This window comes from Melopsittacus undulatus, chromosome 1 (genome assembly GCF_012275295.1).
Source record: "Melopsittacus undulatus isolate bMelUnd1 chromosome 1, bMelUnd1.mat.Z, whole genome shotgun sequence".
Taxonomy (NCBI): domain Eukaryota; kingdom Metazoa; phylum Chordata; class Aves; order Psittaciformes; family Psittaculidae; genus Melopsittacus; species Melopsittacus undulatus.
In genome coordinates, this window is record NC_047527.1 from 139,018,118 (window position 1) to 139,041,143 (window position 23,026).

Genomic DNA, 23,026 nt, shown 5'->3' on the forward strand with positions numbered 1-23,026 from the left:
GTGTCAGTAAGTATTCACCATTGGGCATGATATAGAATCATAGACTCATAGAATAGTTAGGGTTGGAAAGGACCTTAAGATCATCTAGTTCCAACCCCCCTGCCATGGGCAGGGACACCTCACACTAAACCATATCACCCAAGGCTTCGTCCAACCTGGCCTTGAACACTACCAGGGATGGAGCACTCACAACCTCCCTGGGCAACCCATTCCAGCACCTCACCACCCTCACAGTAAAGAACTTCTTCCTTATATCCAATCTAAACCTCCCCTGTTTAAGTTTTAACCCATTACCCCTTGTCCTGTCACTACAGTTCCTAATGAATAGTCCCTCTCCAGCATCCCTGTAGGCCCCCTTCAGATACTGGAAGGCTGCTATGAGGTCTCCACGCAGCCTTCTCTTCTCCAGGCTGAACAGCCCCAACTTTCTCAGCCTGTCCTCATACAGGAGGTGCTCCAGCCCCCTGATCATTGTCATGGCCCTCCTCTGGACTTGTTCCAACAGTTCCATGTTCTTTTTATGTTGAGGACACCAGAACTGCACACAATACTCCAAGTGAGGTCTCACAAGAGCAGAGTAGAGTAGAGGGGCAGGATCACTTCCTTCGACCTGCTGATCACTCTCTTTTTGATATAAATAAATACACACAAGTTTCTGATGATGTAACTAGCTGGGATAAAGGTATACAGGACTATGCAGTAAAAGGTACTGTATCTTTTCCCCCACATTTCTCAGATCCTACAGAAATGTGTAGCAGCAATCTACAAAGCAAAATGATATGGTAACTATGCAAAGCATTGTGCCTTAATGAACATGGTAACAACGGTTATGACATGGCTATATGATAATGAGAGTCAAGAAAGTTGTATTTTCTTTCCCTTTTCTGTCACTGATGAGAGGTACAACACTGGGAACCTCATTAGCCTTCCCATTGCCAAGAATTTGATTTTACATTTCCAATGCTCAATAGTTTATGAGCTGATTTAAAAGGGTTTTGTCCCATTCGTTCATTTCAGCTTGGTCCATTCAGCCCTCCAGAGTGAGAAGCAGTGTGGCAGTGCAAGCATTTGTTGGGGTGGACTGTAAAAGAGATCAGTGAAAGGACATGTGTTAACAACAGTTATATCAGGATACCTGAGAGGGCCCTAAATTGTAATGCAAGGATGGGGATGAGTAGCTGTTGTAAAAGCAGTGGTTTGGGGTTTTTTAGACCTTGCTTGTTTCACAGGTCCAGTATAGAAAGCTGCCAAAAACCAATTGAACTGACAGCTGACTGGGGCAGCTCCTGGTATACCTAGGTTTGGGGAGCAGCAATGATTCAAATGGGTTTGGCAGCTAAAAGATCAGTTCTTACAACTCCTTTTTATAAAGCACTATAAGATCTACCAATGAAAACAGATACGTACCCGTTATATGTTTATTACTTGTCATTCTCATATACAATTTTTATACTGTTCTTTTTGATGTGTTGTACAAATCGAACTCTACCTGCACTAAAGCAGTAAGTAGGTTGGCAAGTTTCCTTCAGAAAATAGTTCCTTCCTGCCATAATCAGTCAGATATTTTGAGGTCCCATTTCATGCCTAAATCATAAGGTAGGCGTTACTGCTTCTAAGATACAATACAGCATTGACAGAACAAAACTTTAAAGCCAATTAAATGTTGGCAATCTTCCTACCACTGGCAAAGGCACACTTGTTAACAGTTCACCTTTGTGGCATGTTTGCAGTGTAATCACTGATTTCTGGAAAGCTTTTTTGGCACTTTAAGATATTTAAAAATAGCTAATGAGTTTATTTTTATAGACAATTTTAGACTTTATTCACATTGCTTTAAAGCATTTTACCTGAAAAATAAGAGCTTGTGTGCACTCAAATGAGGTATGTATCTCCATTCTTAACACAAGGAAAAAATAATAATTTGTAGAATCAAGCTATATAAATAATAGTTTATTTGCATTTTAACTAGTTACCAATTTCAGAAATCATCACATACAAATCTTTATGAAACACTGCCTTACTAGGTGTAAGTAAGGCGATACTGCTGCTTTGTTGAAAAAAAGGCAACATTTTAATCCTGTGTTTTAGTTTAAGTAAAAGCTTTCATGTGTGTTTAATCAGAACAGAAGTATTTTGAAGTTAACAAAGCTTTTTTCTTCATTTTGTGTGGAAAGAATGTGATTATGTTGGCAAAGAAATAAACACACAAAACAAAATTAGCTAGTAACTAGGAATGCTTAATTTATAGTGAGATAAAACTTTTACAAAGGGCAAAATTATTTTTAACAAAATGAGCTAACTTTAAGGCTACTAAAAGTTCATCACTAGAGGGCATTTTTGAGAAAATAAAAAACACAGCAACATTGTTAGTTTAATTTTCTCCCTTCTGCAAATGCTCTGCAGTATGGTAGCCCTTCACCATCTAGCCCCACAAATGCTTCCATCTCATACCAACTACCTTAGAAGTACTAAACTACTGATATCAGTTGTATCAGCGTTCATTACATGAGCAGAGATTCCATTTAATCAAATCTCAAGGAATTTCATGTCTGCAAAAGCATGTTCCGTAAGAAAGCAGTGAAAAGTATAGTAAAAAAACAGTGACTATGTCTGCAACAATAGAGTTTATTCACAGATATATTGGCAAAATAATATAACACTAAGTCTACTACATTTTTATCAAAAGAACTCTTCTTTTTTCAGTTTCTTGCGCTTTGCTTGAAAGTGATTATAGTGTATTTTTATTATGCTGGTACAAAGTTAAATTCTTCTTATACACCTTTTAAACAAAGAATGCTTTATTTATACCTACACATTTAAAATCCTCTTAGACATAATAAAGGTCTAGAGAAGCTATGCAGGTAAAGCTGCATCTTGTAATAAGAGTTAAAAATCCAAAAGCAGGAACCACAATGAGTGTTGCATTAGACTCTCCACTTGATCCACTTACCTATTCCTAACTCCACCAAAATAAAATTAATCACTTTTCTATCTCAGATCAGACTTGATAGCAGCCTACAGCCAGTTGGAAAAGGGTCAGTGACTGAAGATGTAAGGCAGTGAAGGATCAGACTGAAAGGCAAAAAAAAACCCAACATGTTTTCAAAGTTCTGTGAGATTATGGGTAAAATTCAGGTTTTAATGACCTCCAAAGACGTTATTTGGGCTACACTTCAGTACACATTTCTGCAAGCAGAGCTGCCTCTATGAGGAATCACACCTCTTATCCCAACAAAATTTGAGCTCAAGGTGGGTGTCAGCCTCCTCACCACTGAGAACAGCAAACATAGCTCAATAGCTTCATTTACTTGGCACTCTTCAAACAGCACAAGTGGAAGAGACAAGCAAGCTTATGAGAATGTTGGTATGTATCAGTTTCTGGTAGTTCAGCTGTTTTGCAAAGTGTTAACAAATGAAAGGGTTTGTGTATCTCTTTCCATTGCCTTGTCTGCAAAGCAATGGAATCTGACTTTTCAAGTCAGACTGTCTCACTGCTCAGCTGAGAGGCAATGAGAGAAGAGTGACTGGGTGAAGGTATGAGAACAGCCTTTTGAGCGATTGTACTCATGTATGCCAGAGTAAACTACTGTATCAATACAGCCTGCTCCAGTGCCCACAAAATTCCTTTATGTTGAGCCAGGTTAATTTAACTGTATATCACCCATTGCTTTATAGGGCAAGTATAAAAAAATGTATCATGGTACCAGAAGATGAGCAAAGCTCCTATATGATCCTGTTCCTTCTGTGCTAATATGTAACTGAATGAATAGCTGAGTTTGTGAGGCCTGAGCTCTACTCCTGATGACTACATTCTCCTCAAAGTCTGTAAATGATACCACAGCTCTGACCAAACAATAGTAACCTAACGACTGCTGCTGGAGTACCCAGCATTCCTCCACAACAAACTAAGGCAAGTTTTCCTGTGGGGAAAAGGTGTTAATTACCTTGTTCAAGAGAGTTGAGTGTGGCAGTTGCAGGACTGCAGCTGAAGCCTTGCACCAAGGAGTCAGCATTCACAGGACTCCAGGCTGCCCTCCCTCAGAACTGGGCCTGCTCCCACACACCCCTGTGAGGGCCTGAAGCTCTCCCTCGTCTTCCAGCAAGGCCTCCAGGCCCTGTCAGATGCTGGGCTGCAGCTATGCTGCAGAGCTCTGGCTAGCTTGTTCAAATACAAATCTTACTGGTGGTGTTAACCCTGTGATTAGGCATTTAGGCATTTAGGATTGGCACTCTGAGCACAACTGTATTGGGTTTGTGTGGCAAGGTTGTGGTAGTGGTGGGGCTACAGAGATGGTATCTGTGAGAGGCTGCTAGAAGCTTCCTCTGTGTCCTATAGAGCCAATGCCAGCTGGCCTCAAGACAGACCCACTGCCTGCCAGTGACAGTGGTACTGCCTCTGGGATAACACACTTAAGAATGGGAAAAAACCTGTGCAATGGCAATTCCAAAAAGAGAAAAGAGTGACAGTATGCAAGAGAAAGAACCCTGCAAGCAGCAAGATCAGTGAGGAAGGAGGGGAGAATATAGAGGTGCCAGAGAGGAAGAGATTCCCCTGCAGCACATGGAGCAGCCCATGGTGAGACATAGAGAGGTACATATATAGATACAGATACAGTGACATAAATTATATAGCTATACCTATAGATAGTGTGTGCTTCACTATTTCCTGATGCTTTCCTTCTGGAGCACACCCTTCCCTTTTGGTGTCAGCTCAGGACACAGTGGGAACTGGCATCAAGCTGTCCCTGCACAGCTTCTCCTGTTTCCTGCCTTCACTTTGGGAAAGCTTTTGCAACAGCATCGCTGCTGCAGTTCCCTCCAGCTCGTCTCCCTTTGCCCGGGCTGCAGCTCTGCTCTTTCGCACTGGTGTCCTCAGCACACACCCTCCACTGCACTTACCAGGACTGCTGTGATGGGAGCAGTTACTTGCTCTAGTCCAAGAAACAGAGAGAGAGATGTAGATACAGATGTAGAGACAGACAGAGGTGCTATAGGTGTAGCTGTAGCTATAGCTAGAGAAGGCAGTGTTTCTGTTTGTGTATACTGTGTTTTCCTTGTTGTTTCCAAGGGCTGTTTACGCTCACTTTCTACCAGAACTGGGCAGAGGCAGTAGCATTTTCTACTAGTGCCTGTGAAAAACAAAGGTGCTCTGCCTAAAAGAACAGTTTGCTCAAACAGTCACAGAATTCCCTCATTTCAGATAGGAATGCAGCTGGAGCTGTCTTCTGCAGCCTGCACCAACATCTCCAGGAACAAACCCAGTGACTTTCCCTTTTCCCACCCCAACAGGCCACTTGAGAAATGAGCCTACGCAAGAGAGACCAGGGCTCATTCTGCATGTCAAAGATCTGAACAAATGTGCTGGGGGGATTTGTTGCCAATCTCTCAGTCTCTGCCATCCACACAGTGCCCTTACATGAAGCTTGGCTGAGGGGTTTAAAACTGTCCTACAGTACTGACACAGTGACTTGTTTTGCCCAAGTGTTGCAGGCAAAACCTGCTCAGTCCATGCAGTTTAAACCAAATGGGGATCAAAACACTTTATGGAGCTATCAAGAACATTCAATTAGGCAGCAGGCAGGGAAGTGCCGTATTCAAGTAATAATAAGAGAGGTGAACCCCCAAACTGGACACATGAATGTTACTAAACACAAGCAAATATCTAAGCGCCCTGTGTAACAAACACAGAAGAGATTCCTGAAATTCTTCTTCTTCCCAAGAAGAAGACCTCACCGGCAGCAGCAAATGCCATGTGGGGCATAAACAAGGAATGGTGAGGAAATCCTGTCTGCTCTCTACGTTTCGGCAAAGCTCATGCAGAGGGAACCAAAACCCCGTTCTTTCACCTCTGGGATCACCACGCTCAAATGACCGTGCGTGGTATAAAAGCCTTTATTGATGCAGTCTGAACACACAGATTCATTTACAGGGACACCTCGCAGCGGTGCCCTGTGTGTGGCCGCCATGGGCAGGGCCATCCCCCTAGGCCTCCTGGGCACAGGCACTGCCTCAGGGCCAGCACCCCAAAGGCCTTTCTCCAAGGCATGCTGGGCAAAGGGGCAGCACCGGCAGGGCTGCGGTGGGCAGGGCTGCGGAAGCCCCGTCTCTCCCATGTCATAGTGCCAGCACCCGGCAACGCAGCATCACAATGCCTGGGGCAGTATAAGACCGGTGCCAACCCCCAGTGCTTTGGAGCTCCAGTGCCAGGCACTGGAAGGGTTTTTGCTCCCACCCTAGATCAGGCAGGCGGCACTTTGCTGCTCTTGGAAGCCCCTGCGGTGGCTCCGGGTGCAGGCAGAAAAGGCAGTGCCAGTGTCTCCTTGTCCCCTTAGAGCCATAACCAGTGCGTGGACCGGGAGCAGGTCTTGCTCACATGCTCAGGGAGTAGCCGATCGCCAGCACTGGGGTCAGGAAGGAATTTTCCCCCGGGGCAGATTGACACCGGTCCCTGGGGGTTTTTTGCCTTCCTCTGAGCATTGAACATGACCACTTATCAGGGCTCCTCTGGTCCTGGTGCACTGTGTTATCGCCTGGTGCTCCTGCACCACAAAGGAGGCCCCTGGTGTCCTGTAGCTAGGGGGAAAAGGCTTTTTTGCACCCAGGCTGGACTAGGAAGTGTCCCTGGGTAATCTAGTCTAATGTAATCTCACCTCTAAGCTAAGATAAAGTCTAAGGTAAACAATAATGTAGGGTACCCTAAAGCCTAAGGTAACGTAAAGACTAAGCTAAGCTAGAGTCTAAGGTAACCTAAAGTTTAAGCTATGTTAAAGTCTAAGGTAACCTAAAATCTAAACTACACTGATGTCTAAGGTAACTTAAAGTCTAATCTAAGCAGAAGTCTAAGCTAAGCAAAAGTCAACCTAAGCAAAAGTCTAAGCAAAATTAAACTCTAACATAAGCTAAAGCCTAAGGTAAACTAAAACATAAGGTAAGTTAGAGGCTAAGGTAAACGCTAAGATAACTTAAAGTCTAAACTAAATTCTTTAGCTAAGCTAAAGTCTAATGTAAAAAAGTGTAAGCTAAGATAAAGACTAAGATAACCTGAAGTCAAAGGTAACCTAAAGTCTAAGGTAAATTAAAGTCTAAGGCAACCTAAATTCTAAGATAAGTGTAGGGTAACCTGAAGTCTAACTTAAGATAAAGTCTACAGTAACTGAATGTCTAATGTAACCTAAAGTCCAGGCTGAATTCGAAGCTAAGCTAAAGGCTAAGCTAAGCTAAAGTACAAGGTAAGCTAAACTCTAATGTAACCTAAAGCCTAAGCTACGCAAAACTCTAACGTAACCTAAAGTCTAACCTAAACTAAAGCCTAAAATAATGTAACACCAAAGCAAAGAAAAAGTCCAAACTATACTAAAGTCTATGGTAACCGAAAGTCTGAAACAAACTAAAGTCTCAGGTAACATAAAGTCAAAACTAAGATGAAGTCTAAGGTATTCAGAACTCTGAGATAACCTGAAGTCTAAGCTAAGCAAATATATAAGCTAATAGGAAGTCTAAGGCAACCCAAAATCTAAGCTCAGCAAAATCTAAGCTAAGCCAAAGTCTAAGGTATCCCAAAGTCTCAGATAAGATAAATTCTAAAATAACCTAAAGTCTAAGCCAAGATAAAGTCTAAGCTATGCTAAAGTCTATGGTACTTGAAAGTCTAATATAAGCTAAAGCTAACCTAAGATAAACAGTAAGGTAAACTACAACCTAAGCTAAGCTAAAACCTAAGGTACAATAACGTCTAAGGTCACCGAAAGACAAAACTAAGCTAAAGCATAAGGTAACCTAAAGTCTAAGCTAAGCTAAACTATAAGGTAACCTAAAGGCTAAGCTAAGCTAAAGCATAAGGTAACCTAAAGTCTAAGCTAAGCTAAAGTATAAGGTAACCTAAAGCCTAAGCTAAGCTAAAGCATAAAGTAACCTAAGGTATAAGCTAAGCTAAAGCATGAGTAAACCTAATGTCTAAGCTAAGCTAAAGTATAAGGTAACCTAAAGTCTAAGCTAAGCTAAAATATAAGGTAACCTAAAGTCTAAGCTAAACTGAAGTATAAGGTAACCTAAAGTCTAAACTAAGCTAAAGCATAAGGTAACCAAATGTCTAAGCTAAGCTAAAGTATAAGGTATCCTAAAGTCTAAGTTAAGATAAAGCATAAGGTAACCTAAAGTCTAAGCTAAGCTAAAGTATAAGGTAACCTAAAGTCTAACCTAACGTAAGCATAAGGTGACCAAAGAAAAAGCTAAGCTAAAGTATAAGGTAACCTAAAGTATAAGGTAACCTAAAGTCTAAGCTAAGCTAAAGTATAAGGTAACCTAAATCTAATATAAGATAAAGCATAAGGTAACTAAAGTCAAAGCTAAGCTAATTTATAAGGTAACCTAAAGACTAAGCTAAACTAAAGTATAAGGTGAGCTAAAGTCTAAACTAAGCTAAAGCATAAGGTAACCTAAAGTCTAAGCTAAGGTAAAGCGTAAGTAAACCTAAAGTCTAAGCTAAGCTAAAGCATAAGGTAACCTAAAGTATAAGCTAAGGTAAAGCATAAGTAAACCTAAAGTCTAAGCTAAGCTAAAGCATAAGGTAACCTAAAGCCTAAGCTAAGCTAAAGCATAAGGTAACTAAAGTCAAAGCTAAGCTAATTTATAAGGTAACCTAAAGACTAAGCTAAGCTAAAGCATAAGGAAACTAGAGTCTAATCTAACCTAAAGTATAAGGTAACCTAAAGTCTAAGCTAAACTAAAATATAAGGTAACATAAAGTCTAAGCTAAGCTAAAGTATAAGGTATCCTAAAGTCTAAGCTAAGATAAAGCATGAGGTAACCTAAAGTCTAAGCTAAGCTAAAGTATAAGGTAACCTAAGGTCTAAGCCAAGCTAAAGCATAAGTAAACCTAATGTCTAACCTAAGATAAAGTATAAGGTAACCTAAAGTCTAACCTAACCTAAAGCATAAGGTAACTAGAGTCTAAGCAAAGCTAAAGTATAAGTTAACCTAAAGTCTAAGCTAAGCTAAAGCATAAGGTAACCTAAAGTCTAAGCTAAGGTAAAGCATAAGTAAACCTAAAGTCTAAGCTAAGTTAAAGCATAAGGTAACCTAAAGTCTAAGATAAGCTAAAGCATAAGGTAACCTGAAGTCTAAGCTAAGCTAAAGCATAAGGTAAACTAAAGTCTAAGCTAAGGTAAAGCATAAGTAAACCGAAAGTCTAAGCTAAGCTAAAGCATAAGCTAACCTAAAGCCTAAGCTAAGCTAAAGCATAAGGTAACTGAAGTCAAACCTAAACTAAATTATAAGGTAACCTAAAGAATAAGCTAAGCTAAAGCATAAGAAAACTAGAGACAAATCTAACCTAAAGTATAAGGTAACCTAAAGTCTAAGCTAAACTAAAGTATAAGGTAAAATAAAGCCTAACTTAAGCTAAAGTATAAGGTATCCTAAAGTGTAAGCTAAGATAAAGCATAAGGTAAACTAAAGTCTAAGCTAACCTAAAGCATAAGGAAACTAGAGTCTCATCTAACCTAAAGAGTAAGGTAACCTAAAGTCTAAGCTAAGCTAAAGTATAAGGTATCCTAAAGTCTAAGATAAGCTAAAGCATAAGGTAACCTAAAGTCTAAGCTAAGCTAAAGTATAAGGTAACCTAAGGTCTAAGCTAAGCTAAAGCATAAGTAAACCTAATGTCTAAGCTAAGATAAAGTATAAGGTAACCTAAAGTCTAACCTTACATAAAGCATAAGGTAACTAGAGTCTAAGCAAAGCTAAGGTAACCTACAGTCCAAGCTAACATAAAATATAAGGTAACCTAAAGTCTAACCTAACCTAAAGCATAAGGTAACTAGAGTCTAAACAAAGCTAAAGTATAAGGTGACCTAAAGTCTAAGCTCAACTAAACTATAAGGTAACCTAAAGTCTAAGCTAAGGTAAAGCATAAGTAAACCGAAAGTCTAAGCTAAACTAAAGCATAAGGTAACCTAAAGCCTAAGCTAAGCTAAAGCATAAGGAAACCTAATGTCTAAGCTAAGATAAAGTATAAGGTAACCTAAAGTCTAAAATTACCTAAAGCATAAGGTAACTAGAGTCTAAGCAAAGCTAAAGTATAATTTAACCTAAAGTCTAAGCTAAGCTAAAGCATAAGGTAAACTAAAGTCTAAGCTCAACTAAAGTATAAGGTAACCTAAAGTCTAAGATAAGCTAAAGCATAAGGTAACCTAATATCTAAGCTCAACTAAAGTATAAGGTGACCTAAAGTCTAAGCTAAGCTAAAGTATAAGGTAACCTAAACTCTAACCTTACGTAAAGCATAAGGTAACTAGGGTCTAAGCAAAGCTAAGGTAACCTAAAGTCTAAGCTAAGATAAATATAAGGTAACCTAAAGTCTAACCTAACCTAAAACATAACGTAACTAGAGTCTAAGCAAAGCTAAAGTATAAGTTAACCTAAAGTCAAAGATAAGCTAAAGCATAAGGTAAACTAAAGTCTAAGCACAACTAAAGTATAAGGTAACCTAAAGTCTAAGATAAGCTAAAGCATAAGGTAACCTAAAGTCTAAACTAAGCTAAAGCATAAGGTAACCTAAAGTCTAAGCTAAGGTAAAGCATAAGTAAACCTAAAGACTAAGCTAAGCTAAAGCATAAGGTAACCTAAAGCCTAGGCTAAGCTAAAGCATAAGATAACTAAATTCAAACCTAAGCTAAATTATAAGGTAACCTAAAGACTAAGCAAAGCTAAAGCATAAGGTAAGATAAAGTCTAAGATAAGCTAAAGTATAAGGTATCCTAAAGTCTAAGCTAAGAGAAAGCATAAGGTAACCTAAAGTCTAAGCTTACCTAAAGTATAAGGTAACCTAAGGTCTAAGCTAACTAAAGTATAAGTAAAATTAATGTCTAAGCTAAGATAAAGTATAAGGTAACCTAAAGTCTAACCTTACCTAAAGCATAAGGTAACTAGATTCTAAGCAAAGCTAAGGTAACCTACAGTCTAAGCTAAGATAAAGCATAAGGTAACCTAAAGTCTAAGCTAACCTAAAGTATTAGGTAACCTAAATTCTAAGCTATACTAAAGTATAAGGTAACATAAAGTCTAAGCTAAGCTAAAGTATAAGGTAACCTAAGGTCTAAGCTAAGCTAAAGCATAAGTAAACCTAATGTCTAAGCTAAGATAAAGTATAAGGTAACCTAAAGTCTAACCTAACCTAAAGCATAAGGTAACTAGAGTATAAACAAAGCTAAAGTATAAGTTAACCTGAAGTCTAAGCTAAGCTACAGCATAAGGTAAACTAAAGTCTAAGCTCAACTAAAGTATAAGGTAAGCTAAAGTCTAAGATAAGCTAAAGCATAAGGTGACCTAAAGTCTAAGCTAAGCTAAAGTATAAGGTAACCTAAGGTCTAAGCTAAGCTAAAGCATAAGTAAACCTAATGTCTAAGCTAAGATAAAGTATAAGGTAACCTAAAGTCTAACATTACCTAAAGCATAAGGTAACTAGAGTCTAAGCAAAGCTAAAGTATAAGTTAACCTAAAGTCAAAGCTAAGCTAAAGCATAAGGTAACCTAAAGTCTAAGCTAAGATAAAGTATAAGGTAACCTAAAGTCTAACCTAACCTAAAGCATAAGGTAACTGTAGTCTAAGCAAAGCTAAAGTATAAGTTCACCTAAAGTCAAAGCTAAGCTAAAGCATAAGGTAAACTAAAGTCTAAGCTCAACTAAAGTATAAGGTAACCTAAAGTCTAAGATAAGCTAAAGCATAAGGCAACCTAAAGTCTAAGCTAAGCTAAAGCATAAGGTAAACTAAAGTCTAAGCTAAGGTAAAGCATAAGTAAACCGAAACTGTAAGCTAAGCTAAAGCATAAGGTAACCTAAAGAATAAGCTAAGCTAAAGCATAAGGAAACTAGAGTCTAATCTAACCTAAAGTGTAAGGTAACCTAAAGTCTAAGCTAAACTAAAGCATAAGGTATCATAAAGCCTAAGTTAAGGTAAAGTATAAGGTATCCTAAAGTATAAGCTAAGATAAAGCATAAGGTAAACTAAAGTCTAAGCTCAACTAAAGTATAAGGTAACCTAAAGTCTAAGATAAGCTAAAGCATAAGGTAACATAATGTCTAAGCTCAACTAAAGTATAAGGTGACCTAAAGTCTAAGCTAAGCTAAAGTATAAGGTAACCTAAAGTCTAACCTTACCTAAAGCATAAGGTAACTAGGGTCAAAGCAAAGCTAAGGTAACCTAAAGTCTAAGCTAAGATAAAGTATAAGGTAACCTAAAGTCTAACCTAACCTAAAGCATAAGGTAACTATAGTCTAAGCAAAGCTAAAGTATAAGTTAACCTAAACTCAAAGCTAAGCTAAAGCATAAGGTAAACTAAAGTCTAAGCTCAACTAAACTATAAGGTAACCTAAAGTCTAAGCTAAGGTAAAGCATAAGTAAACCGAAAGTCTAAGCTAAGCTAAAGCATAAGGTAACCTAAAGCCTAAGCTAAGCTAAAGCATAAGGTAACTAAAGTCAAAGCTAACCTAAATTATAACCTAACCTAAAGACTAAACTAAGCTAAAGCATAAGGAAACTGGAGTCTAATCTAACCTAAAGTATGAGGTAACCTAAAGTCTAAGCTAAACTAAAGTATAAGGTAACATAAAGCCTAAGTTAAGCTAAAGTATAAGGTATCCTAAAGTCTAAGCTAAGATAAAGCATAAGGTAAACTAAAGTCTAAGCTAAGCTAAAGTATAAGGTAACCTAAGGTCTAAGATAAGCTAAAGCATAAGTAAACCTAATGTCTAAGCTAAGATAAAGTATAAGGTAACCTAAAGTCTAAGCTAACCTAAAGCATAAGGTAACTAGAGTCTAAGCAAAGCTAAAGTATAAGATCACCTAAAGTCTAAGATAAGCTAAAGCATAAGGTGACCTAAAGTCTAAGCTAAGCTAAAGTATAAGGTAACCTAAGCTCTAAGCTAAACTAAAGCACAAGTAAACCTAATGTCTAAGCTAAGATAAAGTATAAGGTAACCTAAAGTCTAACCTTACCTAAAGCATAAGGTAACTAGAGTCTAAGCAAAGCTAAGGTAACCTAAAGTCTAAGCTAAGCTAAAGTATAAGGTAACCTAAAGTCTAAGCTAAGCTAAAGCATAAGGTAAACTAAAGTCTAAGCTCAACTAAAGTATAAGGTAACCTAAAGTCTAAGATAAGCTAAAGCATAAGGTAACATAAAGTCTGAGTTAAGGTAAAGCATAAATAAACCTAAAGTCTAAGCTAAGCTAAAGCATAAGGTAACCTAAAGCCTAAGCTAAGCTAAAGCATAAGGTAACTAAAGTCAAAGCCAAGCTAAATTATAAGGTAACCTAAAGACTAAGCTAAGCTAAAGCATAAGGAACCTAGAGTCTAATCTAACCTAAAGTATAAGGTAACCTAAAGTCTAAGCTAAACTAAAGTATAAGGTAACATAAAGTCAAAGCTTAGCTGAAGTATAAGGTATCCTAAAGTCTAAGCTAAGATAAAGCATAAGGTAAACTAAAGTCTAAGCTAAGCTAAAGTATAAGGTAACCTAAGGTCTAAGCTAAGCTAAAGCATAAGTAAACCTAATGTCTAAGCTAAGATAAAGTATAAGGTAACCTAAAGTCTAAGCTAACCTAAAGCATAAGGTAACTAGAGTCTAAGCAAAGCTAAAGTAGAAGATCACCTAAAGTCTAAGATAAGCTAAAGCATAAGGTGACCTAAAGTCTAAGCTAAGGTAAAGTATAAGGTAACCTAAGCTCTAAGCTAAACTAAAGCACATGTAAACCTAATGTCTAAGTTAAGATAAAGTATAAGGTAACCTAAAGTCTAACCTTACCTAAAGCATAAGGTAACTAGAGTCTAAGCAAAGCTAAGGTAACCTAAAGTCTAAGCTAAGCTAAAGTATAAGGTAACCTAAAGTCTAAGCTAAGCTAAAGCATAAGGTAAACTGAAGTCTAAGCTCAACTAAAGTATAAGGTAACCTAAAGTCTAAGATAAGCTAAAGCATAAGGTAACATAAAGTCTGAGTTAAGGTAAAGCATAAATAAACCTAAAGTCTAAGCTAAGCTAAAGCATAAGGTAACCTAAAGCCTAAGCTAAGCTAAAGCATAAGGTAACTAAAGTCAAAGCCAAGCTAAATTATAAGGTAACCTAAAGACTAAGCTAAGCTAAAGCATAAGGAACCTAGAGTCTAATCTAACCTAAAGTATAAGGTAACCTAAAGTCTAAGCTAAACTAAAGTATAAGGTAACATAAAGTCAAAGCTTAGCTGAAATATAAGGTATCCTAAAGTCTAAGCTAAGATAAAGCATAAGGTAACCTAAAGTCTAAGCTAAGCTAAAGTATAAGGTAACCTAAGGTCTAAGCTAAGCTAAAGCATAAGTAAACCTAATGTCTAAGCTAAGATAAAGTATAAGGTAACCTAAAGTCTAACCTAACCTAAGGCATAAGGTAACTAGAGTCTAAGCAAAGCTAAAGTATATGTTAACCTAAAGTCTAAGCTAAGCTAAAGCATAATGTAAACTAAAGTCTAAGCTCATCTAAAGTATAAGGTAACCTAAAGTCTAAGCTAAGCTAAAGCATAAGCTAACCTAAAGTCTAAGCTAAGCTAAAGCATAAGGTAACCTAAAGCCTAAGCTAAGCTGAAGCATAAGGTAACTAAAGTCAAAGCTAAGCTAAATTATAAGGTTACCTAAAGACTATGCTAAGCTAAAGCATAAGGAACCTAGAGTTTAATCTAACCTAAAGTATAAGGTAACATAAAGTCTAAGCTAACCTAAAGTATTAGGTAACCTAAATTCTAAGCTATACTAAAGTATAAGGTAACATAAAGTCTAAGCTAAGCTAAAGTATAAGGTAACCTAAGGTCTAAGCTAAGCTAAAGCATAAGTAAACCTAATGTCTAAGCTAAGATAAAGTATAAGGTAACCTAAAGTCTAACCTAACCTAAAGCATAAGGTAACTAGAGTATAAACAAAGCTAAAGTATAAGTTAACCTGAAGTCTAAGCTAAGCTACAGCATAAGGTAACCTAAAGTCTAAGCTCAACTAAAGTATAAGGTAAGCTAAAGTCTAAGATAAGCTAAAGCATGAGGTGACCTAAAGTCTAAGCTAAGCTAAAGTATAAGGTAACCTAAGGTCTAAGCTAAGCTAAAGCATAAGTAAACCTAATGTCTAAGCTAAGATAAAGTATAAGGTAACCTAAAGTCTAACATTACCTAAAGCATAAGGTAACTAGAGTCTAAGCAAAGCTAAAGTATAAGTTAACCTAAAGTCAAAGCTAAGCTAAAGCATAAGGTAACCTAAAGTCTAAGCTAAGATAAAGTATAAGGTAACCTAAAGTCTAACCTAACCTAAAGCATAAGGTAACTGTAGTCTAAGCAAAGCTAAAGTATAAGTTCACCTAAAGTCAAAGCTAAGCTAAAGCATAAGGTAAACTAAAGTCTAAGCTCAACTAAAGTATAAGGTAACCTAAAGTCTAAGATAAGCTAAAGCATAAGGCAACCTAAAGTCTAAGCTAAGCTAAAGCATAAGGTAAACTAAAGTCTAAGCTAAGGTAAAGCATAAGTAAACCGAACCTGTAAGCTAAGCTAAAGCATAAGGTAACCTAAAGAATAAGCTAAGCTAAAGCATAAGGAAACTAGAGTCTAATCTAACCTAAAGTGTAAGGTAACCTAAAGTCTAAGCTAAACTAAAGCATAAGGTATCATAAAGCCTAAGTTAAGGTAAAGTATAAGGTATCCTAAAGTATAAGCTAAGATAAAGCATAAGGTAAACTAAAGTCTAAGCTCAACTAAAGTATAAGGTAACCTAAAGTCTAAGATAAGCTAAAGCATAAGGTAACATAATGTCTAAGCTCAACTAAAGTATAAGGTGACCTAAAGTCTAAGCTAAGCTAAAGTATAAGGTAACCTAAAGTCTAACCTTACCTAAAGCATAAGGTAACTAGGGTCTAAGCAAAGCTAAGGTAACCTAAAGTCTAAGCTAAGATAAAGTATAAGGTAACCTAAAGTCTAACCTAACCTAAAGCATAAGGTAACTATAGTCTAAGCAAAGCTAAAGTATAAGTTAACCTAAACTCAAAGCTAAGCTAAAGCATAAGGTAAACTAAAGTCTAAGCTCAACTAAACTATAAGGTAACCTAAAGTCTAAGCTAAGGTAAAGCATAAGTAAACCGAAAGTCTAAGCTAAGCTAAAGCATAAGGTAACCTAAAGCCTAAGCTAAGCTAAAGCATAAGGTAACTAAAGTCAAAGCTAACCTAAATTATAACCTAACCTAAAGACTAAACTAAGCTAAAGCATAAGGAAACTGGAGTCTAATCTAACCTAAATTATGAGGTAACCTAAAGTCTAAGCTAAACTAAAGTATAAGGTAACATAAAGCCTAAGTTAAGCTAAAGTATAAGGTATCCTAAAGTCTAAGCTAAGATAAAGCATAAGGTAAACTAAAGTCTAAGCTAAGCTAAAGTATAAGGTAACCTAAGGTCTAAGATAAGCTAAAGCATAAGTAAACCTAATGTCTAAGCTAAGATAAAGTATAAGGTAACCTAAAGTCTAAGCTAACCTAAAGCATAAGGTAACTAGAGTCTAAGCAAAGCTAAAGTATAAGATCACCTAAAGTCTAAGATAAGCTAAAGCATAAGGTGACCTAAAGTCTAAGCTAAGCTAAAGTATAAGGTAACCTAAGCTCTAAGCTAAACTAAAGCACAAGTAAACCTAATGTCTAAGCTAAGATAAAGTATAAGGTAACCTAAAGTCTAACCTTACCTAAAGCATAAGGTAACTAGAGTCTAAGCAAAGCTAAGGTAACCTAAAGTCTAAGCTAAGCTAAAGTATAAGGTAACCTAAAGTCTAAGCTAAGCTAAAGCATAAGGTAAACTAAAGTCTAAGCTCAACTAAAGTATAAGGTAACCTAAAGTCTAAGATAAGCTAAAGCATAAGGTAACATAAAGTCTGAGTTAAGGTAAAGCATAAATAAACCTAAAGTCTAAGCTAAGCTAAAGCATAAGGTAACCTAAAGCCTAAGCTAAGCTAAAGCATAAGGTAACTAAAGTCAAAGCCAAGCTAAATTATAAGGTAACCTAAAGACTAAGCTAAGCTAAAGCATAAGGAACCTAGAGTCTAATCTAACCTAAAGTATAAGGTAACCTAAAGTCTAAGCTAAACTAAAGTATAAGGTAACATAAAGTCAAAGCTTAGCTGAAGTATAAGGTATCCTAAAGTCTAAGCTAAGATAAAGCATAAGGTAAACTAAAGTCTAAGCTAAGCTAAAGTATAAGGTAACCTAAGGTCTAAGCTAAGCTAAAGCATAAGTAAACCTAATGTCTAAGCTAAGATAAAGTATAAGGTAACCTAAAGTCTAAGCTAACCTAAAGCATAAGGTAACTAGAGTCTAAGCAAAGCTAAAGTAGAAGATCACCTAAAGTCTAAGATAAGCTAAAGCATAAGGTGACCTAAAGTCTAAGCTAAGGTAAAGTATAAGGTAACCTAAGCTCTAAGCTAAACTAAAGCACATGTAAACCTAATGTCTAAGTTAAGATAAAGTATAAGGTAACCTAAAGTCTAACCTTACCTAAAGCATAAGGTAACTAGAGTCTAAGCAAAGCTAAGGTAACCTAAAGTCTAAGCTAAGCTAAAGTATAAGGTAACCTAAAGTCTAAGCTAAGCTAAAGCATAAGGTAAACTGAAGTCTAAGCTCAACTAAAGTATAAGGTAACCTAAAGTCTAAGATAAGCTAAAGCATAAGGTAACATAAAGTCTGAGTTAAGGTAAAGCATAAATAAACCTAAAGTCTAAGCTAAGCTAAAGCATAAGGTAACCTAAAGCCTAAGCTAAGCTAAAGCATAAGGTAACTAAAGTCAAAGCCAAGCTAAATTATAAGGTAACCTAAAGACTAAGCTAAGCTAAAGCATAAGGAACCTAGAGTCTAATCTAACCTAAAGTATAAGGTAACCTAAAGTCTAAGCTAAACTAAAGTATAAGGTAACATAAAGTCAAAGCTTAGCTGAAATATAAGGTATCCTAAAGTCTAAGCTAAGATAAAGCATAAGGTAACCTAAAGTCTAAGCTAAGCTAAAGTATAAGGTAACCTAAGGTCTAAGCTAAGCTAAAGCATAAGTAAACCTAATGTCTAAGCTAAGATAAAGTATAAGGTAACCTAAAGTCTAACCTAACCTAAGGCATAAGGTAACTAGAGTCTAAGCAAAGCTAAAGTATATGTTAACCTAAAGTCTAAGCTAAGCTAAAGCATAATGTAAACTAAAGTCTAAGCTCATCTAAAGTATAAGGTAACCTAAAGTCTAAGCTAAGCTAAAGCATAAGCTAACCTAAAGTCTAAGCTAAGCTAAAGCATAAGGTAACCTAAAGCCTAAGCTAAGCTGAAGCATAAGGTAACTAAAGTCAAAGCTAAGCTAAATTATAAGGTTACCTAAAGACTATGCTAAGCTAAAGCATAAGGAACCTAGAGTTTAATCTAACCTAAAGTATAAGGTAACATAAAGTCTAAGCTAACCTAAAGTATTAGGTAACCTAAATTCTAAGCTATACTAAAGTATAAGGTAACATAAAGTCTAAGCTAAGCTAAAGTATAAGGTAACCTAAGGTCTAAGCTAAGCTAAAGCATAAGTAAACCTAATGTCTAAGCTAAGATAAAGTATAAGGTAACCTAAAGTCTAACCTAACCTAAAGCATAAGGTAACTAGAGTATAAACAAAGCTAAAGTATAAGTTAACCTGAAGTCTAAGCTAAGCTACAGCATAAGGTAACCTAAAGTCTAAGCTCAACTAAAGTATAAGGTAAGCTAAAGTCTAAGATAAGCTAAAGCATGAGGTGACCTAAAGTCTAAGCTAAGCTAAAGTATAAGGTAACCTAAGGTCTAAGCTAAGCTAAAGCATAAGTAAACCTAATGTCTAAGCTAAGATAAAGTATAAGGTAACCTAAAGTCTAACATTACCTAAAGCATAAGGTAACTAGAGTCTAAGCAAAGCTAAAGTATAAGTTAACCTAAAGTCAAAGCTAAGCTAAAGCATAAGGTAACCTAAAGTCTAAGCTAAGATAAAGTATAAGGTAACCTAAAGTCTAACCTAACCTAAAGCATAAGGTAACTGTAGTCTAAGCAAAGCTAAAGTATAAGTTCACCTAAAGTCAAAGCTAAGCTAAAGCATAAGGTAAACTAAAGTCTAAGCTCAACTAAAGTATAAGGTAACCTAAAGTCTAAGATAAGCTAAAGCATAAGGCAACCTAAAGTCTAAGCTAAGCTAAAGCATAAGGTAAACTAAAGTCTAAGCTAAGGTAAAGCATAAGTAAACCGAACCTGTAAGCTAAGCTAAAGCATAAGGTAACCTAAAGAATAAGCTAAGCTAAAGCATAAGGAAACTAGAGTCTAATCTAACCTAAAGTGTAAGGTAACCTAAAGTCTAAGCTAAACTAAAGCATAAGGTATCATAAAGCCTAAGTTAAGGTAAAGTATAAGGTATCCTAAAGTATAAGCTAAGATAAAGCATAAGGTAAACTAAAGTCTAAGCTCAACTAAAGTATAAGGTAACCTAAAGTCTAAGATAAGCTAAAGCATAAGGTAACATAATGTCTAAGCTCAACTAAAGTATAAGGTGACCTAAAGTCTAAGCTAAGCTAAAGTATAAGGTAACCTAAAGTCTAACCTTACCTAAAGCATAAGGTAACTAGGGTCTAAGCAAAGCTAAGGTAACCTAAAGTCTAAGCTAAGATAAAGTATAAGGTAACCTAAAGTCTAACCTAACCTAAAGCATAAGGTAACTATAGTCTAAGCAAAGCTAAAGTATAAGTTAACCTAAACTCAAAGCTAAGCTAAAGCATAAGGTAAACTAAAGTCTAAGCTCAACTAAACTATAAGGTAACCTAAAGTCTAAGCTAAGGTAAAGCATAAGTAAACCGAAAGTCTAAGCTAAGCTAAAGCATAAGGTAACCTAAAGCCTAAGCTAAGCTAAAGCATAAGGTAACTAAAGTCAAAGCTAACCTAAATTATAACCTAACCTAAAGACTAAACTAAGCTAAAGCATAAGGAAACTGGAGTCTAATCTAACCTAAATTATGAGGTAACCTAAAGTCTAAGCTAAACTAAAGTATAAGGTAACATAAAGCCTAAGTTAAGCTAAAGTATAAGGTATCCTAAAGTCTAAGCTAAGATAAAGCATAAGGTAAACTAAAGTCTAAGCTAAGCTAAAGTATAAGGTAACCTAAGGTCTAAGATAAGCTAAAGCATAAGTAAACCTAATGTCTAAGCTAAGATAAAGTATAAGGTAACCTAAAGTCTAAGCTAACCTAAAGCATAAGGTAACTAGAGTCTAAGCAAAGCTAAAGTATAAGATCACCTAAAGTCTAAGATAAGCTAAAGCATAAGGTGACCTAAAGTCTAAGCTAAGCTAAAGTATAAGGTAACCTAAGCTCTAAGCTAAACTAAAGCACAAGTAAACCTAATGTCTAAGCTAAGATAAAGTATAAGGTAACCTAAAGTCTAACCTTACCTAAAGCATAAGGTAACTAGAGTCTAAGCAAAGCTAAGGTAACCTAAAGTCTAAGCTAAGCTAAAGTATAAGGTAACCTAAAGTCTAAGCTAAGCTAAAGCATAAGGTAAACTAAAGTCTAAGCTCAACTAAAGTATAAGGTAACCTAAAGTCTAAGATAAGCTAAAGCATAAGGTAACATAAAGTCTGAGTTAAGGTAAAGCATAAATAAACCTAAAGTCTAAGCTAAGCTAAAGCATAAGGTAACCTAAAGCCTAAGCTAAGCTAAAGCATAAGGTAACTAAAGTCAAAGCCAAGCTAAATTATAAGGTAACCTAAAGACTAAGCTAAGCTAAAGCATAAGGAACCTAGAGTCTAATCTAACCTAAAGTATAAGGTAACCTAAAGTCTAAGCTAAACTAAAGTATAAGGTAACATAAAGTCAAAGCTTAGCTGAAGTATAAGGTATCCTAAAGTCTAAGCTAAGATAAAGCATAAGGTAAACTAAAGTCTAAGCTAAGCTAAAGTATAAGGTAACCTAAGGTCTAAGATAAGCTAAAGCATAAGTAAACCTAATGTCTAAGCTAAGATAAAGTATAAGGTAACCTAAAGTCTAAGCTAACCTAAAGCATAAGGTAACTAGAGTCTAAGCAAAGCTAAAGTAGAAGATCACCTAAAGTCTAAGATAAGCTAAAGCATAAGGTGACCTAAAGTCTAAGCTAAGGTAAAGTATAAGGTAACCTAAGCTCTAAGCTAAACTAAAGCACATGTAAACCTAATGTCTAAGTTAAGATAAAGTATAAGGTAACCTAAAGTCTAACCTTACCTAAAGCATAAGGTAACTAGAGTCTAAGCAAAGCTAAGGTAACCTAAAATCTAAGCTAAGCTAAAGTATAAGGTAACCTAAAGTCTAAGCTAAGCTAAAGCATAAGGTAAACTGAAGTCTAAGCTCAACTAAAGTATAAGGTAACCTAAAGTCTAAGATAAGCTAAAGCATAAGGTAACATAAAGTCTGAGTTAAGGTAAAGCATAAATAAACCTAAAGTCTAAGCTAAGCTAAAGCATAAGGTAACCTAAAGCCTAAGCTAAGCTAAAGCATAAGGTAACTAAAGTCAAAGCCAAGCTAAATTATAAGGTAACCTAAAGACTAAGCTAAGCTAAAGCATAAGGAACCTAGAGTCTAATCTAACCTAAAGTATAAGGTAACCTAAAGTCTAAGCTAAACTAAAGTATAAGGTAACATAAAGTCAAAGCTTAGCTGAAATATAAGGTATCCTAAAGTCTAAGCTAAGATAAAGCATAAGGTAACCTAAAGTCTAAGCTAAGCTAAAGTATAAGGTAACCTAAGGTCTAAGCTAAGCTAAAGCATAAGTAAACCTAATGTCTAAGCTAAGATAAAGTATAAGGTAACCTAAAGTCTAACCTAACCTAAGGCATAAGGTAACTAGAGTCTAAGCAAAGCTAAAGTATATGTTAACCTAAAGTCTAAGCTAAGCTAAAGCATAATGTAAACTAAAGTCTAAGCTCATCTAAAGTATAAGGTAACCTAAAGTCTAAGCTAAGCTAAAGCATAAGGTAACCTAAAGTCTAAGCTAAGCTAAAGCATAAGGTAACCTAAAGCCTAAGCTAAGCTGAAGCATAAGGTAACTAAAGTCAAAGCTAAGCTAAATTATAAGGTTACCTAAAGACTATGCTAAGCTAAAGCATAAGGAACCTAGAGTTTAATCTAACCTAAAGTATAAGGTAACATAAAGTCTAAGCTAACCTAAAGTATTAGGTAACCTAAATTCTAAGCTATATTAAAGTATAAGGTAACATAAAGTCTAAGCTAAGCTATAGTATAAGGTAACCTAAGGTCTAAGCTAAGCTAAAGCATAAGTAAACCTAATGTCTAAGCTAAGATAAAGTATAAGGTAACCTAAAGTCTAACCTAACCTAAAGCATAAGGTAACTAGAGTCTAAGCAAAGCTAAAGTATAAGTTCACCTAAAGTCTAAGCTAAGATAAAGCATAAGGTAAACTAAAGTCTAAGCTAAGCTAAAGTACAAGGTAACCTAAGGTCTAAGCTAAGCTAAAGCATAAGTAAACCTAATGTCTAAGCTAAGATAAAGTATAAGGTAACCTAAAGTCTAACCTAACCTAAAGCATAAGGTAACTAGTGTCTAAGCAAAGCTAAAGTATAAGTTCACCTAAAGTCTAAGCTAAGATAAAGCATAAGGTAAATTAAAGTCTAAGCTCAACTAAAGTACAAGGAAACCTAAAGTCTAAGATAAGCTAAAGCATAAGGTGACCTAAAGTCTAAGCTAAGCTAAAGTATAAGGTAACCTAAGCTCTAAGCTAAGCTAAAGCACAAGTAAACCTAACGTCTAAGCTAAGATAAAGTATAAGGTAACCTAAAGTCTAACCTAACCTAAAGCATAAGTTAACTAGAGTCTAAGCAAAGCTAAAGTATATGTTAACCTAAAGTCTAAGCTAAGCTAAAGCATAATGTAAACTAAAGCCTAAGCTCAACTAAAGTATAAGGTAACCTAAAGTCTAAGATAAGCTAAAGCATAAGGTAACCTAAAGTCTGAGCTAAGGTAAAGCATAA

General features: G+C 36.0%; 1 long non-coding RNA gene across 1 annotated transcript in view; it reads right to left on the minus strand.

Moving 5' to 3' along the window:
- Nucleotides 1-2,336: 2,336 nt before the first annotated feature.
- The window catches only part of LOC115945745 (uncharacterized), a 35,595-nt gene continuing 14,905 nt past the window's right edge, over nt 2,337-23,026 (minus strand). The window contains exon 3 of the long non-coding RNA XR_004079993.2: nt 2,337-3,072. This is a non-coding gene — a long non-coding RNA (uncharacterized lncRNA). The remainder of the gene's footprint in view (nt 3,073-23,026) is intronic.